The sequence below is a fragment of the Rhipicephalus sanguineus genome, chromosome 1 (assembly GCF_013339695.2).
Source record: "Rhipicephalus sanguineus isolate Rsan-2018 chromosome 1, BIME_Rsan_1.4, whole genome shotgun sequence".
Taxonomy (NCBI): Eukaryota; Metazoa; Arthropoda; class Arachnida; order Ixodida; family Ixodidae; genus Rhipicephalus; species Rhipicephalus sanguineus.
In genome coordinates, this window is record NC_051176.1 from 278,365,836 (window position 1) to 278,372,844 (window position 7,009).

Sequence of the window (7,009 nt, forward strand, 5' to 3'; positions counted from 1 at the left end):
GTGTTAGAAACAAATGGAAGACTTCCACGTGTGCACAGCAGAGCCAAAGTAAGATGCAGATTGACATTGTCAGCATTCTTTCAAGAAAACATGTTCCTGTCACAGTACGATGGATGCGTGAGCAATGCATCCATCGCACTGTGTTCTGTTTGTTTCTAATGCTTTCATTAAAAAGTTGGTAGTCTGCTGCTTCACTGTCTGTCTCTTCTCTGTCCCTTTTCACGGTATGCATCTTGCGCCCGAAACAAGCATACACAGTAAATCAAAGCACCAACTTGCCCAAAAAGTTAATTTGGAAAGACTGATAAGGTTTGCTTGAACTGTGAACAAAAGTAAAAAGACCTGAAATTTATTCATGACTGAGTGATGTGCATGTACCCAAGATCAAGTGGCAAATATTGCAATCCAATGGCGCATGTCGCTTGCCTTCATAATTTGCACTTTTTTGTTGATTTCAATATGGCCAAGCTATTAAAAGTGCATTTCACAGCAGAATGCTTAGCAGCATTATTATCTGCTGCAGTTAATCAGGATGCTGCACATGTCCTGTGCTCTGCGACAAGCTGCAAGGAATGAATGAAGAGCAGCCATAGATGAGCCTGATAATTAATGTGGAAAGATGTTGTGTCACTACCCTAATGAGAAAGAGCTGTTGGCCTGTTATGTTCAGATAAAATATAACCACCATTTTCATATAGTCTCAAATTATATAGACTGCAGCTCATATTCCTATGCAAAAGTGCTAAGCTCCTCATATTCCTATAACAACCTCAATGTGCATACCTTGTCATGGAATCCCAGGTAGAACTACTAAAAGTAGTTTCCTGGTGTATGAGTTATCCACTCATTGCCATTTCTCATAACCAGTTTCTTATATTGCAAACTAAAAGCTTGGTTATACTTAAGCATGTAGCACGTCTGGTGCCTGTGGCACAAGTCAGTCAAGCTACTACAAGGAAAAAGTCACATTTTTCACGCTGTTAGGATTGATGCAGTCTGTACATATGTGCTTCAAAACTGTTCAGTGATAGAACATGTTCTACATTTTGCTGACAGTACAAAATGTGATGTATTACACTGTGTCAGCATGACTAAGGAATCCATTATGTAGTTGTTCCTATACTTACAGGCGTCTCCAACAAGAGCTCCCTGAGCATCAACACAATGCGCTAATGACTACTGCCAGTGCATGTGAGCACATGCGTGTAAAAGGAAGCTTTGGCTTTGAGCAAACTCCAGTGCCGCCTGTTCCAAATACACGTAAAATTGAAAAGTGCTTTTGTGAGACAACTGCTGTACACAGTTTAATAACATTTACTGCCTTTGAGAGAGAACATTAAGTTCTAGTGGCTGTAGGAAGCATAATCTTGATTCAGAGCCTAAAACGTTTAAACAGAAGCACAAATTTTAGAAATTTGTAACTGCCCCAAAAAACAGATATTGCTGTTCTGCACTGTAAACTGCACCCATTGGAGCATGTGAAGTGGACAAGTTTGAGATATGCATTGACTGCTTACGTGAATTCATATACTAGTTTTGCAAGTGCCCTAAATACATACCAGTGATATATTCCAGAGCATTGTGTAACAGATCAATTTCGCTGCTTAAAGGACCCCTAAACCACCCAGAGGTCGAAATTTAGTTGTGCTGTTGCAGTTGTGCACGAGTCTACAACGAACACATAGCTGTGAGAATTTTTCAAAATGGTCTCGTGATAGCAGAGTTGCACACGTTTAATGCTACAAAAGAGGCCCTCACTCGTTTTGCTCTTTCCTTCGCTATGCTCCGTTCGTTGGCTCGTCTCTCCTCCTGGCCGAGTGCTTCTCACCGAGTGAGGAGGAAGAGTGGCGAGCATGCGTACCTGCGTGCAGACAAACATGTTCTTTTTGTGGATGACATGAGCAGACAACACTGCTGGCATCGCGGCGAACACTGAGAGGCTGAAGGTTGCCGAAAAGCCTGGAGAGGAGAAGGGATTGTTTGAATATGTGGGACACCTGCGGCTCGTAGTGCTGCCACATTTGGCATTGTTGATCGTGGCGGAATTTTGAACTCAATGAGCGCATTCACTTGAAAAGTTAAAAAACAATCGAGGTGGTTTAGAAGCCCTTTAAGATGTATTACTAGGTGCAGTTAACAAAATAGTGATATCATTTTCATTGTTGAACTTAAAGTTGTAATCTTCATAGTTTTGTTTTTGAAATTTTCCCGATTTTGTAATTGTCATAAAAAAGCCATGGCTGCACCACGAACAAGCTTTCAATTGGCGTGTTCCTAAAATTGCTATTGCAATAAAATTGACAGCCTAAATAAAAAAGTATGCTTTCTATAGTAAATAGATTTTAACATCGCTAAAAGGTAACAAACTACATCATATTTGACGAAATGGCAGCCCCAGAGCTAAAGCTCTTTTTAATGCAACATTCTAGAGAGGAGTGTTCTCACACCTCAATGGAAAGGTCTTCACAGCCAGCACGAAGCATGCCAAATATGGGGGCATAAGTGAGTGTCAGATGATATATGGGTGGAACATAAAACAAATTAATAATTAGCTAGCCTCCCGTCATTGACTCCTAGAAGTCTGCAAGAACCGAGCGCTATGTACCAGCTTGATGTGCCTGCTAGATATATTTTGCTGTCTTTCTTTTTGCTCGTATCATGCATATGAGAGGTGAGAAATTCTTCTTACTCTATTGCAGAACCTATAGCAAGTATGTGCTTCATTCTTCAAATGTAACTGCAAGCTACCATAGTGCTCCTGCAAAATTTTTATTCAAGCATTCATGGACAGACTTCAGTTTTTAGATACAGACTACATTATTGGTCAAGTTTTCCTTCTCTTTGTCACTTTTGTTCAGTCGTCAAACACAGTTGGCCCTGGCACAGTGTAGCTGCTTTATACATAGGGCTGTATTATGTGATTTGTAGGGACCAAATGCCTATTTGTTCCCCCATGCCAGGGCCCCCACCATTTTGCTGTATGAGCACAAATTAGGGGCTAATTTAGAAGTACTAGTTTGGCGCTCACATTATTGCGCCTTTTTCTGTCATCTGTGCTTATATTTGCCTATTTTGCATTTAGAACCCGAAGATGCTTTTTAATGCCAAAGCAAGAGCTAGCAATAAAAGTCGTCCTCTCCTGCTGTAAGCATGCAACTTTCATATATGCATGGCAGGCAAGTGTTTGAGGCAGCACGTTGCTAAATTTCAAGAAGAGTGTACTATACTGACAATGGCGTAGCCACAAATTTACTTTTCTTGAAGGGGGTGGATGGAGGGAGGGGAATGTCTTCTTGTGTATTACCAGGGGCTTTGAAAGGTTGGGCAGGCAGGTATTGTTGCCCGACATTTTATGCCGGGTACCGTGGTATACAATATTTCAGAAGCAGGGCATGTTTGGGGGAAGGCGGGGGGGGCGGGGGGGGGATATAGGATAGGCCTGGTGTGTCCCCGACTGGCTATGCTCCTGGTATACCCATGCTTGGACATACTATTGACGAGGTTGTGCTTCACATGTTAGGCAGAAATGTACAAACTTTGCTGGAAGCTGTGTTGGTTCCTCGATATGACCATGGGCTATGTTCAATACATCAAACAGGATTGTGGTTTCAGCAGGTTATGATGCCTACATCAGCCCCTATCATGCCTAAAATTCCAGTGCCTGTTTAGGCACCTAAAATACACATTCTTAGTGCCTAGAAATTCTACCTTTAGCCAAGTGCATCTCCTCTGAAGTGTCTCCTGTCACTGCTTGCTGTCTGTGTCTTGTGTCATTTTAACAGGAGCAACTGTCCTTTCAGTGCTAAAGAAACTTAGTTATTTGTGGTAACCTTAAATGATGCCACCGAATTATATCAGATGCATCATGCACAGAGTTCTGCAGTGTTTGAAACACTTACAATCTGTGCATGATGATATAGATTTTTATTTGAACGAACTGCTGTATTAAAGGGGTACTGACACAAAAATTTTGGCCTCGCGTTCTTTTGCTGCAATGTATTGCTGGGGGCCTGTTAGTCATAACACGGCGCATCGTCTGCTGCAGTGCGTGACAGATAATTAATTACAGGCTCTTCATTACCGACCAGTGTCAGTTTTGTTTTCAAAAACGACAAGCCTCCGGGTGCAACTATCACCACGTAGCAGGTGCAGCGCTCGATCACATCAGCGCACAGAACTGTGACACACTTCTGCACGGTTCGCGAGCAGCCGCCGAGAAGTAGGCTGCTGGAGCAAACGCGGCAAAAAAACATGGCGGCTATGACGTCATCATACCTTGTTGCAGTGTGGTCACGTGAGGGAAGTAGGTGGTCCCCAAGGGTCCCCTCTGAGGGTGTTAATAGTGTGAGGATGTCGATCACTCAAGCAAACTTCAAAATTCATTTAAAATACCTTCCAAGCTATATTCGCTGTTGATATTTTTTGCAGATGATATACGCATGTTCACAGGAATTGATCCCGCAAGCTATCTCGGCCGCGAAATTTTGTATCAGTACCCCTTTAAGAAGGACACTTTTGCACAAAAAGAAAGAAAAAAAAAATTGGCAGATCCCAAGCCTTGTGGGAATCAGTATCATGCAAAGTTGTCAGCGAGTAGTTCTATGCTGCATTTTTTGGCTTTGAGCCAAGCATTACAAGGTGGATCGACATGTTTTTTTAAGTGTAGTAGTTGTGTGCACATCGTGGGCTTTCCAGTCACGTCGACAACACTGACGTTTACATAACGTCAGCATTCACGTAGAGCACATACGTCAGTATTATCGAAATGAAATGCACTTTACAGTGCGATGATGTGAATATCATACATAACTTTTCGCTACCGTATTCATCTGGGTTCAAGCGACGCTTGAACTTAGCTTGCTGAATCATAGGAATACAAATGTAAGGTTTATTAGACTGCTGTAAAAGCAGAGCCAACACTCGAAATGCAGTCGTTAACCTGACATCACGCCTGTATCGTAGGAGTACATATGTAGCGTTTATTGCTTCATTATGAAAATGCATGGCCAGCACCACAACCACAATTGATGTTTCGCTGACATTACGCCTACATTGGGTATTTTTCCAAAGCAGTTTCTAGACCCGGCGTGGCTCTGTGGTAGAATAACTGACTGCCACACAGAATGCTTGGGTTCAGTTCCTGCCGGGATCCTAATTCTTAATCTTTGCATTCTTCGGGTCATCGCTGCCGATGCTGGTTTTTCATAACGCTCTCACAATTAAATTGCCAATGTCTGTACCCGCCGTTCCTGCATAGATATAAGCTTTCAATCACCTGCGGCGCATACCCCTACACCGTGGCCCGCGGTAAATGAGTATGTGCCACACGTGTCTGAAGGAAAAGGTTTGACACCGTACACGACAGGATTTTCAAGTTATTCATGTCATGACCAGACAGTCATATTTCTCAAGTCCTCTTACCCTCCCATGCCAATTTTGGTCCTCACCAAGTAAAGGAGGTGATCATGAGAGCACCCAGGCGTAGGTAGCTAGACGGACAGAGACAGACAGACAGACAGGCACAGACAGACAGACAGAAAGAAAAAGAAAGAAGGAAGGAAAGGAATGCTCGAAGTGCCTAGGGTACGCTACGAAATGCTTCGCATTTAATATCTAACCAGGTATGACACCAAAGCGCTTTTAAGACTATTTCTTGACCTTACACAGGGAACGCAGATTTCATAGTGAACTCTGCAGCCACTTATTTGATAGCACTTTGTTGTTTGAGTGAGTGACCTCAATTCAATTACAATGATGTGAACCTGCAGAAATGTGCTTATGCCATGGTGCTATTCCACTGTTATGCGAGTACATTGTTTGTTTAGTAATGAAAAAAAAAAAAAGTCTGAAATAATTATACCTCTTTCTATATATACATGTATATACACATGCAGGGTGTTTCACGAAATAAAAACCAAAAATAAAAAAAAGATGTGGTTAACCGCATCTGAATGAGACTAATGACATATGGTATGGCGCCGTGTGGCACACATTAGGTGTTTTTTATATTGTGCTTAATAATTTAAGGTGTGGTGAGACTTTGAAGGTGCGTTTCAAAATTTGGCTGTACAGCAGTGGTAATAAAAGCTATGGCTATAAAATTTGCAAGGTATTTTAAAGGCGGACACAGGTTTCATTAGTGCTCAAAATTAGTTTCAAATTCTGTTTATTTTTGTATTTTTGTATTTTTATATGAATATACTGTTTTGTAAAGATTTGCTATTTGCAGAGCATTGCAGTTTTTCACAAAGGTAAGCTACCAACGCTTTACAGAAGTGGAACTAAAATTGTGAGCGTACAGCAAAAACTAGATTTGTTATGTTTTTTTACGTTTGTTGATGTATGAAAATTGCCACTTAAGAATGGTTTTTTTAATACTGAAAAAACACTAATGCACCTAGGCTACTGATTCTAGCTCCAGTTATGTAAATGCCACTGATTAACACATGCGAGAAATTTTGTTTGTTTGTGTCTGATAGTTCCAGAGAAAAAGGTACACAAACTCCAAAATTTTGTTTTAAGAAAAACGCAGAAGTTACGTAGGGGTACACGAACATTTCCTGTCAACATGTCAAAGAAAAAGGACCAAAAATTATTTTTGAAACCGCGAGTGCCCAAGTGTGATATATTTTCTGAAAGATAAAGAAATTCTCTATCAGGTGATTTCAAAATTCCAAAATTGAATTGTTTTCCCAAAGCAAGTCTCACCCCACCTTAATCAACTGCATTCAATTATGCAAAATTTTATTATTCACTTTAGGGCCAAGTGCATTTCGTTACATTGCAGAGGGAATTCCAAAACAGCCAATCCAATTTATTGCGGCAAAGTAGATGCTGAGTGGTGATATTTTTTGGGGTGTTTGAAGAAAGCCTGCTATATATGAAATAAAACCATGTGACTGGACTCATGCACTACCGTATTGCAGCGCTCTCAACCATACTTTCAGCAAACCAACCGTGCACGCAGGCCATGGATAAATGAGCGGCCGCAGCTCTGGGCATCAGCTTC